Source organism: Scyliorhinus torazame, unplaced genomic scaffold, assembly GCF_047496885.1.
Source record: "Scyliorhinus torazame isolate Kashiwa2021f unplaced genomic scaffold, sScyTor2.1 scaffold_208, whole genome shotgun sequence".
Taxonomy (NCBI): Eukaryota; Metazoa; Chordata; class Chondrichthyes; order Carcharhiniformes; family Scyliorhinidae; genus Scyliorhinus; species Scyliorhinus torazame.
Window position 1 is genome coordinate 296,073 of NW_027307935.1, and position 19,789 is coordinate 315,861.

Consider the following 19,789-nt stretch of genomic DNA (forward strand, 5'->3'; position numbering starts at 1 on the left):
GACACAAAGAGCGAGGGACACAGAGCACGAGGGACACAGAGAGCGAGGGACACAGAGAGTGTGGGACACAGAGAGCGAGGGACACAGAGAGTGAGGGAAACAGAGAGTGAGGGAAACACAGAGCGAGGGACACAGAGAGTGTGGGACACAGAGAGCGAGGGACACAGAGAGCGAGTAGCACAGAGCATGAGGGACACAAAGAGTGAGGGACACAGAGAGCGAGGGACACAAAGGGCAAGGGACACAGAGAGTGTGGGACACAGAGAGTGTGGGACAGAGAGAGCGAGGGACACAGAGAGCGAGGGACACAGAGAGTGAGGGGCACAGAGAGCGAGGGACACAGAGAGAGCGAGGGACACACAGAGAGCGAGGGACACAGAGAGAGCGAGGGACACACAGAGAGCGAGGGACACAGAGAGAGCGAGGGGCAGAGAGAGAGCGAGGGACACAGAGAGCCAGGGACACAGAGAGAGCGAGGGACACATAGATCGAGGGACACAGAGAGAGCGAGGGGCAGAGAGAGAGCGAGGGACACAGAGAGCGAGGGACACAGAGAGCGAGGGACACACAGCGAGCGAGGGACACAGAGAGAGCGAGGGGCAGAGAGAGAGCGAGGGACACAGAGAGCGAGGGACACAGAGAGAGCGAGGGACACAGAGAGCGAGGGACACAGAGAGCGAAGGACACAGAGAGCACGAGTGACACAGAGAGCGCGAGGGACACAGAGAGCGCGAGCGACACAGACACCGGGAGGGACACAGAGACCGCGAGGGACAGAGAGAGAGTGGGGGACACAGAGAGAGCGAGGGTCACAGAGAGCAAGGGACACAGAGAGCGAGGGACACTTAGAGAGTGAAGGATACAGAGAGTGAGGGACACACTGAGAGAGTGTGGGACACAGAGAGCGAGTGACACAGAGAGCGCGAGGGGCACAGAGAGCGCGAGGGACACAGAGAGCGAGGGACACAGAGAGAGTGCGAGGGACACAGAGAGCGAGGGACACAGAGAGCGAGGGACACACAGAGAGAGCGAGCGGCACAGACAGAGCAAGGGACACAGAGAGAGCGAGGGACATAGAGAGCGAGGGACACACAGAGAGAGCGAGGGACATAGAGAGCGAGGGACGCACAGAGAGAACGAGGGACACATAGAGCGAGGGACACAGAGTGCGAGGGAAACAGAGAGAGCGAGGGACACAGAGAGTGTGGAACACAGAGAGCGAGGGACACAGAGAGAGCGAGGGACACAGAGAGAGCGAGGGACACAGAGAGAGTGAGGGACACAGAGAGAGTGAGGGACACAGAGCGAGGGACACAGACAGAGCGAGGGACACAGACAGAGCGAGGGACACAGAGAGAGCGACGGACACACAGAAAGGGAGGGACACAGAGAGAGTGAGGGACACAGAGAGCGCGAGTGACACTGAGAGAGCGAGGACACAGAGAGCGAGGGACACAGAGAGCGAGGGACACAGAGAGCGAGGGACACACAGAGATAGCGAGGGACACAGAGAGTGAGGGACACACAGACAGAGCCATGGACACAGAGAGAGCGAGGGACACAGAGAGCGAGGGACACACAGAGAGAGCGAGGGACACAGAGAGCGAGGGACACACAGAGAGAGTGTGGGACACAGAGAGAGTGAGAGACACAGAGAGACTGAGGGACACAAGGAGAGCGAGGAAAACAGAGAGAGCGAATGACACAGAGAGCGAGGGACACAGAGAGCAAGGGACACAGAGAGTGAGGGACACAGAGAGAGTGAGGGACCCAGAGGGAGCGAGGGACCCAGAGAGAGCGAGGGACGCAGAGAGTGCGAGGGACACAGATAGTGAGGGACACAGAGAGAGTGAGGGGCACAGAGAGTGAGGGACACAGCGAGAGAGAGTGAGGGACAGAGAGAGAGTGTGAGGGGCGCAGCGAGAGAGGGACACAGAGAGCGAGGGACACAGAGAGCGAGGGACACAGACAGAGCAAGGGACACAGAGAGAGCGAGGGACATAGAGAGCGAGGGACATAGGGAGCAAGGGACGCACAGAGAGAACGAGGGACACAGAGAGCGAGGGAAACAGAGAGAGCGAGGGACACAGAGAGCGAGGGACACACAGAGAGAGTGAGGGACACAGAGAGTGTGGAACACAGAGAGCGAGGGAAACAGAGAGAGCGAGGGACACAGAGAGAGTGAGGGACACAGAGAGAGTGAGTGACACAGAGCGAGGGACACAGACAGAGCGAGGGACACAGAGAGAGTGAGGGACACAGAGAGAGTGAGTGACACAGAGCGAGGGACACAGACAGAGCGAGGGACACAGACAGAGCGAGGGACACAGAGAGAGCGAGGGACACACAGAAAGGGAGGGACACAGAGAGAGTGAGGGACACAGAAAGAGCGAGGACACAGAGAGCGAGGGACACAGAGAGCAAGGGACACACAGAGATAGCGAGGGACACAGAGAGTGAGGGACACACAGAGAGAGTGTGGGACACAGAGAGAGTGAGTGACACAGTGAGAGAGTGTGGGACACAGAGAGTGAGGGACACACAGAGAGAGTGTGGGACACAGAGAGAGTGAGTGACACAGAGAGAGAGTGTGGGACACAGAGAGTGAGGGACACACAGAGAGAGCGAGGGACACAGAGAGCGAGGAACACAGAGAGAGCGAGGGACACAGAGAGCGAGGGACACAGAGAGCGAGGGACAGAGAGAGCGAGTGACAGAGAGAGTGAGGGACACAGAGAGAGTGAGGGACCAGAGGGAGCGAGGGACCCAGAGAGAGCGAGGGACGCAGAGAGCGCGAAGGACACAGAGAGTGAGGGACACACAGAGAGTGAGGGGCACAGAGAGTGAGGGACACAGAGAGCGAGGGACACAGAGAGCGAGGGACACACAGAGAGAGCGAGAGACACAGAGAGCGAGGGACACAGAGAGCGAGGGACACAGAGAGAGTCAGGGACACAGAGAGTGAGGGCCACAGAGAGAGTGAGGGACAGAGAGTGAGTGAGGGACACAGAGAGAGTGAGGGTCACAGAGAGTGAGGGGCACAGAGAGAGTGAGGGACACAGAGAGTGAGGGACACAGAGAGCGAGGGACACAGAGAGCGAGGGACACACAGAGAGAGCGAGAGACACAGAGAGCGAGGGACACAGAGAGCGAGGGACACAGAGAGAGTCAGGGACACAGAGAGTGAGGGCCACAGAGAGAGTGAGGGACAGAGAGTGAGTGAGGGACACAGAGAGAGTGAGGGTCACAGAGAGTGAGGGGCACAGAGAGAGTGAGGGACACAGAGAGTTAGGAACACAGAGAGTGAGGGACACAGAGAGAGTGAGGTACACCGAGAGTGAGCGACACAGCGAGAGCGAGGGACACAGAGAGAGGGAGGGACACAGAGAGAGCGAGGGACACACAGAGCGAGGGACACAGAGAGAGCAAGAGACACAGAGAGAGTGAGCTACTCAGGGAGAGCGAGGGACACAGAGAGAGTGAGGGACACAGAGAGAGCGAGGGTCACAGAGAGCGCGAGGGACACAGCGAGAGCGAGGGACACACAGAAAGGGAGGGACACAGACAGAGCGAGGGTCACAGACCGAGCTACACAGAGAGCGCGAGGGACACAGAGAGAGCGAGGGACAAAGAGAGTGTGGGACACAGAGAGCGAGAGACACAGAGAGTGAGGGACACAGAGAGTGAGGGACACAGAGAGTGAGGGACACAGAGAGTGTGGGACACAGAGAGCGAGGGACACAGAGAGCAAGTAGCACAGAGCATGAGGGACACAAAGAGTGAGGGACACAGAGAGTGAGGGACACAAAGGGCAAGGGACACAGAGAGTGTGGGACACAGAGAGTGTGGGACACAGAGAGAGAGGGACACAGAGAGCAGAGAGAGAGCGAGGGACACAGAGAGCCAGGGACACAGAGGGAGCGAGGGACACACAGAAAGGGAGGGACACAGACAGAGCGAGGGTCACAGACCGAGCTACACAGAGAGCGCGAGGGACACAGAGAGAGCGAGGGACACAAAGAGCGAGGGACACAAAGAGCGAGGGACACAGAGCACGAGGGACACAGAGAGCGAGGGACACAGAGAGTGTGGGACACAGAGAGCGAGGGACACAGAGAGTGAGGGAAACAGAGAGTGAGGGAAACACAGAGCGAGGGACACAGAGAGTGTGGGACACAGAGAGCGAGGGACACAGAGAGCGAGTAGCACAGAGCATGAGGGACACAAAGAGTGAGGGACACAGAGAGCGAGGGACACAAAGGGCAAGGGACACAGAGAGTGTGGGACACAGAGAGTGTGGGACAGAGAGAGCGAGGGACACAGAGAGCGAGGGACACAGAGAGTGAGGGGCACAGAGAGCGAGGGACACAGAGAGAGCGAGGGACACACAGAGAGCGAGGGACACAGAGAGAGCGAGGGACACACAGAGAGCGAGGGACACAGAGAGAGCGAGGGGCAGAGAGAGAGCGAGGGACACAGAGAGCCAGGGACACAGAGAGAGCGAGGGACACACAGCGAGCGAGGGACACAGAGAGAGCGAGGGGCAGAGAGAGAGCGAGGGACACAGAGAGCGAGGGACACAGAGAGAGCGAGGGACACAGAGAGCGAAGGACACAGAGAGCACGAGTGACACAGAGAGCGCGAGGGACACAGAGAGCGCGAGCGACACAGACACCGGGAGGGACACAGAGACCGCGAGGGACAGAGAGAGAGTGGGGGACACAGAGAGAGCGAGGGTCACAGAGAGCAAGGGACACAGAGAGCGAGGGACACTTAGAGAGTGAAGGATACAGAGAGTGAGGGACACACTGAGAGAGTGTGGGACACAGAGAGCGAGTGACACAGAGAGCGCGAGGGGCACAGAGAGCGCGAGGGACACAGAGAGCGAGGGACACAGAGAGAGAGCGAGGGACACAGAGAGCGAGGGACACAGAGAGCGAGGGACACACAGAGAGAGCGAGCGGCACAGACAGAGCAAGGGACACAGAGAGAGCGAGGGACATAGAGAGCGAGGGACACACAGAGAGAGCGAGGGACATAGAGAGAGAGGGACGCACAGAGAGAACGAGGGACACATAGAGCGAGGGACACAGAGAGCGAGGGAAACACAGAGAGAGTGAGGAACACAGAGAGTGAGGTACACAGAGTGCGAGGGAAACAGAGAGAGCGAGGGACACAGAGAGTGTGGAACACAGAGAGCGAGGGACACAGAGAGAGCGAGGGACACAGAGAGAGCGAGGGACACAGAGAGAGTGAGGGACACAGAGAGAGTGAGGGACACAGAGCAAGGGACACAGACAGAGCGAGGGACACAGACAGAGCGAGGGACACAGAGAGAGCGAGGGACACACAGAAAGGGAGGGACACAGAGAGAGTGAGGGACACAGAGAGCGCGAGTGACACTGAGAGAGCGAGGACACAGAGAGCGAGGGACACAGAGAGCGAGGGACACAGAGAGCGAGGGACACACAGAGATAGCGAGGGACACAGAGAGTGAGGGACACACAGACAGAGCCATGGACACAGAGAGAGCGAGGGACACAGAGAGCGAGGGACACACAGAGAGAGCGAGGGACACAGAGAGCGAGGGACACACAGAGAGAGTGCGGGACACAGAGAGAGTGAGAGACACAGAGAGACTGAGGGACACAAGGAGAGCGAGGAAAACAGAGAGAGCGAATGACACAGAGAGCGAGGGACACAGAGAGCAAGGGACACAGAGAGTGAGGGACACAGAGAGAGTGAGGGACCCAGAGGGAGCGAGGGACCCAGAGAGAGCGAGGGACGCAGAGAGTGCGAGGGACACAGATAGTGAGGGACACAGAGAGAGTGAGGGGCACAGAGAGTGAGGGACACAGAGAGCGAGGGACACACAGAGAGAGCGAGAGACACAGAGAGTGAGGGGCACAGAGAGAGTGAGGGACACAGAGAGCGAGGGACGCAGAGAGCGCGAGGGACACAGAGAGTGAGGGACACAGAGAGAGTGAGGGGCACAGAGAGTGAGGGACACAGAGAGCGAGGGACACACAGAGAGAGCGAGAGACACAGAGAGTGAGGGGCACAGAGAGAGTGAGGGACACAGAGAGCGAGGGTCACAGAGAGCAAGGGACACAGAGAGCGAGGGACACTTAGAGAGTGAAGGATACAGAGAGTGAGGGACACACTGAGAGAGTGTGGGACACAGAGAGCGAGTGACACAGAGAGCGCGAGGGGCACAGAGAGCGCGAGGGACACAGAGAGCGAGGGACACAGAGAGAGAGCGAGGGACACAGAGAGAGAGCGAGGGACACAGAGAGAGAGCGAGGGACACAGAGAGCGCGAGGGACACAGAGAGAGAGCGAGGGACACAGACAGAGAGCGAGGGACACAGAGAGCGAGGGACACACAGAGAGAGCGAGGGACACAGACAGAGCAAGGGACACAGAGAGAGTGAGGGACACAGAGAGTGAGGAACACAGAGAGCGAGGGAAACAGAGAGAGCGAGGGACACAGAGAGCGAGGGACACACAGAGAGAGTGAGGGACACAGAGAGTGTGGAACACAGAGAGCGAGGGACACAGAGAGAGCGAGGGACACAGAGAGAGCGAGGGACACAGAGAGAGTGAGGGACACAGAGAGAGTGGGGGACACAGAGCGAGGGACACAGACAGAGCGAGTGTCACAGAGAGCAAGGGACACAGAGAGTGAGGGACACAGAGAGTGAGGGACACAGAGAGAGTGAGGGACGCAGAGAGCGCGAGGGACACAGAGTGTGAGGGACACAGAGAGAGTGAGAGGCACAGAGAGTGAGGGACACAGAGAGCGAGGGACACACAGAGAGAGCGAGAGACACAGAGAGTGAGGGACACAGAGAGAGTGAGGGACACAGAGAGCGAGGGTCAGAGAGAGCAAGGGACACAGAGAGTGAGGGACACTTAGAGAGTGAAGGATACAGAGAGTGAGGGACACACTGAGAGAGTGTGGGACACACAGAGAGAGCGAGTGACACAGAGAGAACGAGGGGCACAGAGAGCGCGAGGGACACAGAGAGCGAGGGACACAGAGAGTGTGGAACACAGAGAGAGCGAGGGACACAGAGAGAGTGGGGGACACAGAGCGAGCAAGGGTCACAGAGAGCAAGGGACACAGAGAGTGAGGGACACTTAGAGAGTGAAGGATACAGAGAGTGAGGGACACACTGAGAGAGTGTGGGACACAGAGAGAGCGAGGGACACAGAGAGCGCGAGGGGCACGGAGAGCGCGAGGGACACAGAGAGCGAGGGACACAGAGAGAGAGCGAGGGACACAGAGAGAGAGCGAGGGACACAGAGAGCGAGGGACACACAGAGAGAGAGAGGGACACAGACAGAGCAAGGGACACAGAGAGAGTGAGGGACACAGAGAGTGAGGAACACAGAGAGCGAGGGAAATAGAGAGAGCGAGGGACACAGAGAGCGAGGGACACACAGAGAGAGTGAGGGACACAGACAGAGCAAGGGACACAGAGAGAGCGAGGGACATAGAGAGCGAGGGACATAGGGAGCAAGGGACGCACAGAGAGAACGAGGGACACAGAGAGCGAGGGAAACAGAGAGAGCGAGGGACACAGAGAGCGAGGGACACACAGAGAGAGTGAGGGACACAGAGAGTGTGGAACACAGAGAGCGAGGGAAACAGAGAGAGCGAGGGACACAGAGAGAGTGAGTGACACAGAGAGAGTGAGTGACACAGAGCGAGGGACACAGACAGAGCGAGGGACACAGACAGAGCGAGGGACACAGAGAGAGCGAGGGACACACAGAAAGGGAGGGACACAGAGAGAGTGAGGGACACAGAAAGAGCGAGGACACAGAGAGCGAGGGACACAGAGAGCAAGGGACACACAGAGATAGCGAGGGACACAGAGAGTGAGGGACACACAGAGAGAGTGTGGGACACAGAGAGAGTGAGTGACACAGTGAGAGAGTGTGGGACACAGAGAGTGAGGGACACACAGAGAGAGTGTGGGACACAGAGAGAGTGAGTGACACAGAGAGAGAGTGTGGGACACAGAGAGTGAGGGACACACAGAGAGAGCGAGGGACACAGAGAGCGTGGGACACACAGAGAGAGTGTGGGACACAGAGAGAGTGAGAGACACAGAGAGAGTGAGGGACACACAGAGAGCGAGGAACACAGAGAGAGCGAGGGACACAGAGAGCGAGGGACACAGAGAGCGAGGGACAGAGAGAGTGAGGGACACAGAGAGAGTGAGGGACCAGAGGGAGCGAGGGACCCAGAGAGAGCGAGGGACGCAGAGAGCGCGAAGGACACAGAGAGTGAGGGACACACAGAGAGTGAGGGGCACAGAGAGTGAGGGACACAGAGAGCGAGGGGCACAGAGAGCGAGGGACACAGAGAGCGAGGGTCACACAGAGAGAGCGAGAGACACAGAGAATGCGGGACACAGAGAGCGAGGGACACAGAGAGAGTCAGGGACACAGAGAGTGAGGGCCACAGAGAGAGTGAGGGACAGAGAGTGAGTGAGGGACACAGAGAGAGTGAGGGTCACAGAGAGTGAGGGGCACAGAGAGAGTGAGGGACACAGAGAGTGAGGAACACAGAGAGTGAGGGACACAGAGAGAGTGAGGTACACCGAGAGTGAGCGACACAGCGAGAGCGAGGGACACAGAGAGAGGGAGGGACACAGAGAGAGCGAGGGACACACAGAGCGAGGGACACAGAGAGAGCAAGAGACACAGAGAGAGTGAGCTACTCAGGGAGAGCGAGGGACACAGAGAGAGTGAGGGACACAGAGAGAGCGAGGGACACAGAGAGCGCGAGGGACACAGCGAGAGCGAGGGACACAGACAGAGCGAGGGTCACAGACCGAGCTACACAGAGAGCGCGAGGGACACAGAGAGAGCGAGGGACACAGAGAGTGTGGGACACAGAGAGCGAGAGACACAGAGAGTGAGGGACACAGAGAGTGAGGGACACAGAGAGTGAGGGACACAGAGAGTGTGGGACACAGAGAGCGAGGGACACAGAGAGCAAGTAGCACAGAGCATGAGGGACACAAAGAGTGAGGGACACAGAGAGCGAGGGACACAAAGGGCAAGGGACACAGAGAGTGTGGGACACAGAGAGTGTGGGACACAGAGAGCGAGGGACACAGAGAGCAGAGAGAGAGCGAGGGACACAGAGAGCCAGGGACACAGAGGGAGCGAGGGACACACAGAAAGGGAGGGACACAGACAGAGCGAGGGTCACAGACCGAGCTACACAGAGAGCGCGAGGGACACAGAGAGCGAGGGACACAGAGAGCGAGGGACAGAGAGAGTGAGGGACACAGAGAGAGTGAGGGACCAGAGGGAGCGAGGGACCCAGAGAGAGCGAGGGACGCAGAGAGCGCGAAGGACACAGAGAGTGAGGGACACACAGAGAGTGAGGGGCACAGAGAGTGAGGGACACAGAGAGCGAGGGACACAGAGAGCGAGGGACACAGAGAGCGAGGGACACAGAGAGAGAGGGACACAGAGAGAGCGAGAGACACAGAGAGCGAGGGACACAGAGAGCGAGGGACACAGAGAGAGTCAGGGACACAGAGAGTGAGGGCCACAGAGAGAGTGAGGGACAGAGAGTGAGTGAGGGACACAGAGAGAGTGAGGGTCACAGAGAGTGAGGAACACAGAGAGTCAGGGACACAGAGAGTGAGGGCCACAGAGAGTGAGGGGCACAGAGAGAGTGAGGGACACAGAGAGTGAGGGACACAGAGAGCGAGGGACACAGAGAGCGAGGGACACACAGAGAGAGCGAGAGACACAGAGAGCGAGGGACACAGAGAGCGAGGGACACAGAGAGAGTCAGGGACACAGAGAGTGAGGGCCACAGAGAGAGTGAGGGACAGAGAGTGAGTGAGGGACACAGAGAGAGTGAGGGTCACAGAGAGTGAGGGGCACAGAGAGAGTGAGGGACACAGAGAGTGAGGAACACAGAGAGTGAGGGACACAGAGAGAGTGAGGTACACCGAGAGTGAGCGACACAGCGAGAGCGAGGGACACAGAGAGAGGGAGGGACACAGAGAGAGCGAGGGACACACAGAGCGAGGGACACAGAGAGAGCAAGAGACACAGAGAGAGTGAGCTACTCAGGGAGAGCGAGGGACACAGAGAGAGTGAGGGACACAGAGAGAGCGAGGGTCACAGAGAGCGCGAGGGACACAGCGAGAGCGAGGGACACACAGAAAGGGAGGGACACAGACAGAGCGAGGGTCACAGACCGAGCTACACAGAGAGCGCGAGGGACACAGAGAGAGCGAGGGACACAGAGAGTGTGGGACACAGAGAGCGAGAGACACAGAGAGTGAGGGACACAGAGAGTGAGGGACACAGAGAGTGAGGGACACAGAGAGTGTGGGACACAGAGAGCGAGGGACACAGAGAGCGAGGGACACAGAGCATGAGGGACACAAAGAGTGAGCGACACAGAGAGTGAGGGACACAAAGGGCAAGGGACACAGAGAGTGTGGGACACAGAGAGTGTGGGACACAGAGAGAGAGGGACACAGAGAGCAGAGAGAGAGCGAGGGACACAGAGAGCCAGGGACATAGAGGGAGCGAGGGACACACAGAAAGGGAGGGACACAGACAGAGCGAGGGTCACAGACCGAGCTACACAGAGAGCGCGAGGGACACAGAGAGAGCGAGGGACACAAAGAGCGAGGGACACAAAGAGCGAGGGACACAGAGCACGAGGGACACAGAGAGCGAGGGACACAGAGAGTGTGGGACACAGAGAGCGAGGGACACAGAGAGTGAGGGAAACAGAGAGTGAGGGAAACACAGAGCGAGGGACACAGAGAGTGTGGGACACAGAGAGCGAGGGACACAGAGAGCGAGTAGCACAGAGCATGAGGGACACAAAGAGTGAGGGACACAGAGAGCGAGGGACACAAAGGGCAAGGGACACAGAGAGTGTGGGACACAGAGAGTGTGGGACAGAGAGAGCGAGGGACACAGAGAGCGAGGGACACAGAGAGTGAGGGGCACAGAGAGCGAGGGACACAGAGAGAGCGAGGGACACACAGAGAGCGAGGGACACAGAGAGAGCGAGGGACACACAGAGAGCGAGGGACACAGAGAGAGCGAGGGGCAGAGAGAGAGCGAGGGACACAGAGAGCCAGGGACACAGAGAGAGCGAGGGACACATAGATCGAGGGACACAGAGAGAGCGAGGGGCAGAGAGAGAGCGAGGGACACAGAGAGCGAGGGACACAGAGAGCGAGGGACACACAGCGAGCGAGGGACACAGAGAGAGCGAGGGGCAGAGAGAGAGCGAGGGACACAGAGAGCGAGGGACACAGAGAGAGCGAGGGACACAGAGAGCGAGGGACACAGAGAGCGAAGGACACAGAGAGCACGAGTGACACAGAGAGCGCGAGGGACACAGAGAGCGCGAGCGACACAGACACCGGGAGGGACACAGAGACCGCGAGGGACAGAGAGAGAGTGGGGGACACAGAGAGAGCGAGGGTCACAGAGAGCAAGGGACACAGAGAGCGAGGGACACTTAGAGAGTGAAGGATACAGAGAGTGAGGGACACACTGAGAGAGTGTGGGACACAGAGAGCGAGTGACACAGAGAGCGCGAGGGGCACAGAGAGCGCGAGGGACACAGAGAGCGAGGGACACAGAGAGAGTGCGAGGGACACAGAGAGCGAGGGACACAGAGAGCGAGGGACACACAGAGAGAGCGAGCGGCACAGACAGAGCAAGGGACACAGAGAGAGCGAGGGACATAGAGAGCGAGGGACACACAGAGAGAGCGAGGGACATAGAGAGCGAGGGACGCACAGAGAGAACGAGGGACACATAGAGCGAGGGACACAGAGTGCGAGGGAAACAGAGAGAGCGAGGGACACAGAGAGTGTGGAACACAGAGAGCGAGGGACACAGAGAGAGCGAGGGACACAGAGAGAGCGAGGGACACAGAGAGAGTGAGGGACACAGAGAGAGTGAGGGACACAGAGCGAGGGACACAGACAGAGCGAGGGACACAGACAGAGCGAGGGACACAGAGAGAGCGACGGACACACAGAAAGGGAGGGACACAGAGAGAGTGAGGGACACAGAGAGCGCGAGTGACACTGAGAGAGCGAGGACACAGAGAGCGAGGGACACAGAGAGCGAGGGACACAGAGAGCGAGGGACACACAGAGATAGCGAGGGACACAGAGAGTGAGGGACACACAGACAGAGCCATGGACACAGAGAGAGCGAGGGACACAGAGAGCGAGGGACACACAGAGAGAGCGAGGGACACAGAGAGCGAGGGACACACAGAGAGAGTGTGGGACACAGAGAGAGTGAGAGACACAGAGAGACTGAGGGACACAAGGAGAGCGAGGAAAACAGAGAGAGCGAATGACACAGAGAGCGAGGGACACAGAGAGCAAGGGACACAGAGAGTGAGGGACACAGAGAGAGTGAGGGACCCAGAGGGAGCGAGGGACCCAGAGAGAGCGAGGGACGCAGAGAGTGCGAGGGACACAGATAGTGAGGGACACAGAGAGAGTGAGGGGCACAGAGAGTGAGGGACACAGCGAGAGAGAGTGAGGGACAGAGAGAGAGTGTGAGGGGCGCAGCGAGAGAGGGACACAGAGAGCGAGGGACACAGAGAGCGAGGGACACAGACAGAGCAAGGGACACAGAGAGAGCGAGGGACATAGAGAGCGAGGGACATAGGGAGCAAGGGACGAACAGAGAGAACGAGGGACACAGAGAGCGAGGGAAACAGAGAGAGCGAGGGACACAGAGAGCGAGGGACACACAGAGAGAGTGAGGGACACAGAGAGTGTGGAACACAGAGAGCGAGGGAAACAGAGAGAGCGAGGGACACAGAGAGAGTGAGGGACACAGAGAGAGTGAGTGACACAGAGCGAGGGACACAGACAGAGCGAGGGACACAGAGAGAGTGAGGGACACAGAGAGAGTGAGTGACACAGAGCGAGGGACACAGACAGAGCGAGGGACACAGACAGAGCGAGGGACACAGAGAGAGCGAGGGACACACAGAAAGGGAGGGACACAGAGAGAGTGAGGGACACAGAAAGAGCGAGGACACAGAGAGCGAGGGACACAGAGAGCAAGGGACACACAGAGATAGCGAGGGACACAGAGAGTGAGGGACACACAGAGAGAGTGTGGGACACAGAGAGAGTGAGTGACACAGTGAGAGAGTGTGGGACACAGAGAGTGAGGGACACACAGAGAGAGTGTGGGACACAGAGAGAGTGAGTGACACAGAGAGAGAGTGTGGGACACAGAGAGTGAGGGACACACAGAGAGAGCGAGGGACACAGAGAGCGAGGAACACAGAGAGAGCGAGGGACACAGAGAGCGAGGGACACAGAGAGCGAGGGACAGAGAGAGCGAGTGACAGAGAGAGTGAGGGACACAGAGAGAGTGAGGGACCAGAGGGAGCGAGGGACCCAGAGAGAGCGAGGGACGCAGAGAGCGCGAAGGACACAGAGAGTGAGGGACACACAGAGAGTGAGGGGCACAGAGAGTGAGGGACACAGAGAGCGAGGGACACAGAGAGCGAGGGACACACAGAGAGAGCGAGAGACACAGAGAGCGAGGGACACAGAGAGCGAGGGACACAGAGAGAGTCAGGGACACAGAGAGTGAGGGCCACAGAGAGAGTGAGGGACAGAGAGTGAGTGAGGGACACAGAGAGAGTGAGGGTCACAGAGAGTGAGGGGCACAGAGAGAGTGAGGGACACAGAGAGTGAGGGACACAGAGAGCGAGGGACACAGAGAGCGAGGGACACACAGAGAGAGCGAGAGACACAGAGAGCGAGGGACACAGAGAGCGAGGGACACAGAGAGAGTCAGGGACACAGAGAGTGAGGGCCACAGAGAGAGTGAGGGACAGAGAGTGAGTGAGGGACACAGAGAGAGTGAGGGTCACAGAGAGTGAGGGGCACAGAGAGAGTGAGGGACACAGAGAGTTAGGAACACAGAGAGTGAGGGACACAGAGAGAGTGAGGTACACCGAGAGTGAGCGACACAGCGAGAGCGAGGGACACAGAGAGAGGGAGGGACACAGAGAGAGCGAGGGACACACAGAGCGAGGGACACAGAGAGAGCAAGAGACACAGAGAGAGTGAGCTACTCAGGGAGAGCGAGGGACACAGAGAGAGTGAGGGACACAGAGAGAGCGAGGGTCACAGAGAGCGCGAGGGACACAGCGAGAGCGAGGGACACACAGAAAGGGAGGGACACAGACAGAGCGAGGGTCACAGACCGAGCTACACAGAGAGCGCGAGGGACACAGAGAGAGCGAGGGACAAAGAGAGTGTGGGACACAGAGAGCGAGAGACACAGAGAGTGAGGGACACAGAGAGTGAGGGACACAGAGAGTGAGGGACACAGAGAGTGTGGGACACAGAGAGCGAGGGACACAGAGAGCAAGTAGCACAGAGCATGAGGGACACAAAGAGTGAGGGACACAGAGAGTGAGGGACACAAAGGGCAAGGGACACAGAGAGTGTGGGACACAGAGAGTGTGGGACACAGAGAGAGAGGGACACAGAGAGCAGAGAGAGAGCGAGGGACACAGAGAGCCAGGGACACAGAGGGAGCGAGGGACACACAGAAAGGGAGGGACACAGACAGAGCGAGGGTCACAGACCGAGCTACACAGAGAGCGCGAGGGACACAGAGAGAGCGAGGGACACAAAGAGCGAGGGACACAAAGAGCGAGGGACACAGAGCACGAGGGACACAGAGAGCGAGGGACACAGAGAGTGTGGGACACAGAGAGCGAGGGACACAGAGAGTGAGGGAAACAGAGAGTGAGGGAAACACAGAGCGAGGGACACAGAGAGTGTGGGACACAGAGAGCGAGGGACACAGAGAGCGAGTAGCACAGAGCATGAGGGACACAAAGAGTGAGGGACACAGAGAGCGAGGGACACAAAGGGCAAGGGACACAGAGAGTGTGGGACACAGAGAGTGTGGGACAGAGAGAGCGAGGGACACAGAGAGCGAGGGACACAGAGAGTGAGGGGCACAGAGAGCGAGGGACACAGAGAGAGCGAGGGACACACAGAGAGCGAGGGACACAGAGAGAGCGAGGGACACACAGAGAGCGAGGGACACAGAGAGAGCGAGGGGCAGAGAGAGAGCGAGGGACACAGAGAGCCAGGGACACAGAGAGAGCGAGGGACACACAGCGAGCGAGGGACACAGAGAGAGCGAGGGGCAGAGAGAGAGCGAGGGACACAGAGAGCGAGGGACACAGAGAGAGCGAGGGACACAGAGAGCGAAGGACACAGAGAGCACGAGTGACACAGAGAGCGCGAGGGACACAGAGAGCGCGAGCGACACAGACACCGGGAGGGACACAGAGACCGCGAGGGACAGAGAGAGAGTGGGGGACACAGAGAGAGCGAGGGTCACAGAGAGCAAGGGACACAGAGAGCGAGGGACACTTAGAGAGTGAAGGATACAGAGAGTGAGGGACACACTGAGAGAGTGTGGGACACAGAGAGCGAGTGACACAGAGAGCGCGAGGGGCACAGAGAGCGCGAGGGACACAGAGAGCGAGGGACACAGAGAGAGAGCGAGGGACACAGAGAGCGAGGGACACAGAGAGCGAGGGACACACAGAGAGAGCGAGCGGCACAGACAGAGCAAGGGACACAGAGAGAGCGAGGGACATAGAGAGCGAGGGACACACAGAGAGAGCGAGGGACATAGAGAGAGAGGGACGCACAGAGAGAACGAGGGACACATAGAGCGAGGGACACAGAGAGCGAGGGAAACACAGAGAGAGTGAGGAACACAGAGAGTGAGGTACACAGAGTGCGAGGGAAACAGAGAGAGCGAGGGACACAGAGAGTGTGGAACACAGAGAGCGAGGGACACAGAGAGAGCGAGGGACACAGAGAGAGCGAGGGACACAGAGAGAGTGAGGGACACAGAGAGAGTGAGGGACACAGAGCAAGGGACACAGACAGAGCGAGGGACACAGACAGAGCGAGGGACACAGAGAGAGCGAGGGACACACAGAAAGGGAGGGACACAGAGAGAGTGAGGGACACAGAGAGCGCGAGTGACACTGAGAGAGCGAGGACACAGAGAGCGAGGGACACAGAGAGCGAGGGACACAGAGAGCGAGGGACACACAGAGATAGCGAGGGACACAGAGAGTGAGGGACACACAGACAGAGCCATGGACACAGAGAGAGCGAGGGACACAGAGAGCGAGGGACACACAGAGAGAGCGAGGGACACAGAGAGCGAGGGACACACAGAGAGAGTGCGGGACACAGAGAGAGTGAGAGACACAGAGAGACTGAGGGACACAAGGAGAGCGAGGAAAACAGAGAGAGCGAATGACACAGAGAGCGAGGGACACAGAGAGCAAGGGACACAGAGAGTGAGGGACACAGAGAGAGTGAGGGACCCAGAGGGAGCGAGGGACCCAGAGAGAGCGAGGGACGCAGAGAGTGCGAGGGACACAGATAGTGAGGGACACAGAGAGAGTGAGGGGCACAGAGAGTGAGGGACACAGAGAGCGAGGGACACACAGAGAGAGCGAGAGACACAGAGAGTGAGGGGCACAGAGAGAGTGAGGGACACAGAGAGCGAGGGACGCAGAGAGCGCGAGGGACACAGAGAGTGAGGGACACAGAGAGAGTGAGGGGCACAGAGAGTGAGGGACACAGAGAGCGAGGGACACACAGAGAGAGCGAGAGACACAGAGAGTGAGGGGCACAGAGAGAGTGAGGGACACAGAGAGCGAGGGTCACAGAGAGCAAGGGACACAGAGAGCGAGGGACACTTAGAGAGTGAAGGATACAGAGAGTGAGGGACACACTGAGAGAGTGTGGGACACAGAGAGCGAGTGACACAGAGAGCGCGAGGGGCACAGAGAGCGCGAGGGACACAGAGAGCGAGGGACACAGAGAGAGAGCGAGGGACACAGAGAGAGAGCGAGGGACACAGAGAGAGAGCGAGGGACACAGAGAGCGCGAGGGACACAGAGAGAGAGCGAGGGACACAGACAGAGAGCGAGGGACACAGAGAGCGAGGGACACACAGAGAGAGCGAGGGACACAGACAGAGCAAGGGACACAGAGAGAGTGAGGGACACAGAGAGTGAGGAACACAGAGAGCGAGGGAAACAGAGAGAGCGAGGGACACAGAGAGCGAGGGACACACAGAGAGAGTGAGGGACACAGAGAGTGTGGAACACAGAGAGCGAGGGACACAGAGAGAGCGAGGGACACAGAGAGAGCGAGGGACACAGAGAGAGTGAGGGACACAGAGAGAGTGGGGGACACAGAGCGAGGGACACAGACAGAGCGAGTGTCACAGAGAGCAAGGGACACAGAGAGTGAGGGACACAGAGAGTGAGGGACACAGAGAGAGTGAGGGACGCAGAGAGCGCGAGGGACACAGAGTGTGAGGGACACAGAGAGAGTGAGAGGCACAGAGAGTGAGGGACACAGAGAGCGAGGGACACACAGAGAGAGCGAGAGACACAGAGAGTGAGGGACACAGAGAGAGTGAGGGACACAGAGAGCGAGGGTCAGAGAGAGCAAGGGACACAGAGAGTGAGGGACACTTAGAGAGTGAAGGATACAGAGAGTGAGGGACACACTGAGAGAGTGTGGGACACACAGAGAGAGCGAGTGACACAGAGAGAACGAGGGGCACAGAGAGCGCGAGGGACACAGAGAGCGAGGGACACAGAGAGTGTGGAACACAGAGAGAGCGAGGGACACAGAGAGAGTGGGGGACACAGAGCGAGCAAGGGTCACAGAGAGCAAGGGACACAGAGAGTGAGGGACACTTAGAGAGTGAAGGATACAGAGAGTGAGGGACACACTGAGAGAGTGTGGGACACAGAGAGAGCGAGGGACACAGAGAGCGCGAGGGGCACGGAGAGCGCGAGGGACACAGAGAGCGAGGGACACAGAGAGAGAGCGAGGGACACAGAGAGAGAGCGAGGGACACAGAGAGCGAGGGACACACAGAGAGAGAGAGGGACACAGACAGAGCAAGGGACACAGAGAGAGTGAGGGACACAGAGAGTGAGGAACACAGAGAGCGAGGGAAATAGAGAGAGCGAGGGACACAGAGAGCGAGGGACACACAGAGAGAGTGAGGGACACAGACAGAGCAAGGGACACAGAGAGAGCGAGGGACATAGAGAGCGAGGGACATAGGGAGCAAGGGACGCACAGAGAGAACGAGGGACACAGAGAGCGAGGGAAACAGAGAGAGCGAGGGACACAGAGAGCGAGGGACACACAGAGAGAGTGAGGGACACAGAGAGTGTGGAACACAGAGAGCGAGGGAAACAGAGAGAGCGAGGGACACAGAGAGAGTGAGTGACACAGAGAGAGTGAGTGACACAGAGCGAGGGACACAGACAGAGCGAGGGACACAGACAGAGCGAGGGACACAGAGAGAGCGAGGGACACACAGAAAGGGAGGGACACAGAGAGAGTGAGGGACACAGAAAGAGCGAGGACACAGAGAGCGAGGGACACAGAGAGCAAGGGACACACAGAGATAGCGAGGGACACAGAGAGTGAGGGACACACAGAGAGAGTGTGGGACACAGAGAGAGTGAGTGACACAGTGAGAGAGTGTGGGACACAGAGAGTGAGGGACACACAGAGAGAGTGTGGGACACAGAGAGAGTGAGTGACACAGAGAGAGAGTGTGGGACACAGAGAGTGAGGGACACACAGAGAGAGCGAGGGACACAGAGAGCGTGGGACACACAGAGAGAGTGTGGGACACAGAGAGAGTGAGAGACACAGAGAGAGTGAGGGACACACAGAGAGCGAGGAACACAGAGAGAGCGAGGGACACAGAGAGCGAGGGACACAGAGAGCGAGGGACAGAGAGAGTGAGGGACACAGAGAGAGTGAGGGACCAGAGGGAGCGAGGGACCCAGAGAGAGCGAGGGACGCAGAGAGCGCGAAGGACACAGAGAGTGAGGGACACACAGAGAGTGAGGGGCACAGAGAGTGAGGGACACAGAGAGCGAGGGGCACAGAGAGCGAGGGACACAGAGAGCGAGGGTCACACAGAGAGAGCGAGAGACACAGAGAATGCGGGACACAGAGAGCGAGGGACACAGAGAGAGTCAGGGACACAGAGAGTGAGGGCCACAGAGAGAGTGAGGGACAGAGAGTGAGTGAGGGACACAGAGAGAGTGAGGGTCACAGAGAGTGAGGGGCACAGAGAGAGTGAGGGACACAGAGAGTGAGGAACACAGAGAGTGAGGGACAGAGAGAGAGTGAGGTACACCGAGAGTGAGCGACACAGCGAGAGCGAGGGACACAGAGAGAGGGAGGGACACAGAGAGAGCGAGGGACACACAGAGCGAGGGACACAGAGAGAGCAAGAGACACAGAGAGAGTGAGCTACTCAGGGAGAGCGAGGGACACAGAGAGAGTGAGGGACACAGAGAGAGCGAGGGACACAGAGAGCGCGAGGGACACAGCGAGAGCGAGGGACACAGACAGAGCGAGGGTCACAGACCGAGCTACACAGAGAGCGCGAGGGACACAGAGAGAGCGAGGGACACAGAGAGTGTGGGACACAGAGAGCGAGAGACACAGAGAGTGAGGGACACAGAGAGTGAGGGACACAGAGAGTGAGGGACACAGAGAGTGTGGGACACAGAGAGCGAGGGACACAGAGAGCAAGTAGCACAGAGCATGAGGGACACAAAGAGTGAGGGACACAGAGAGCGAGGGACACAAAGGGCAAGGGACACAGAGAGTGTGGGACACAGA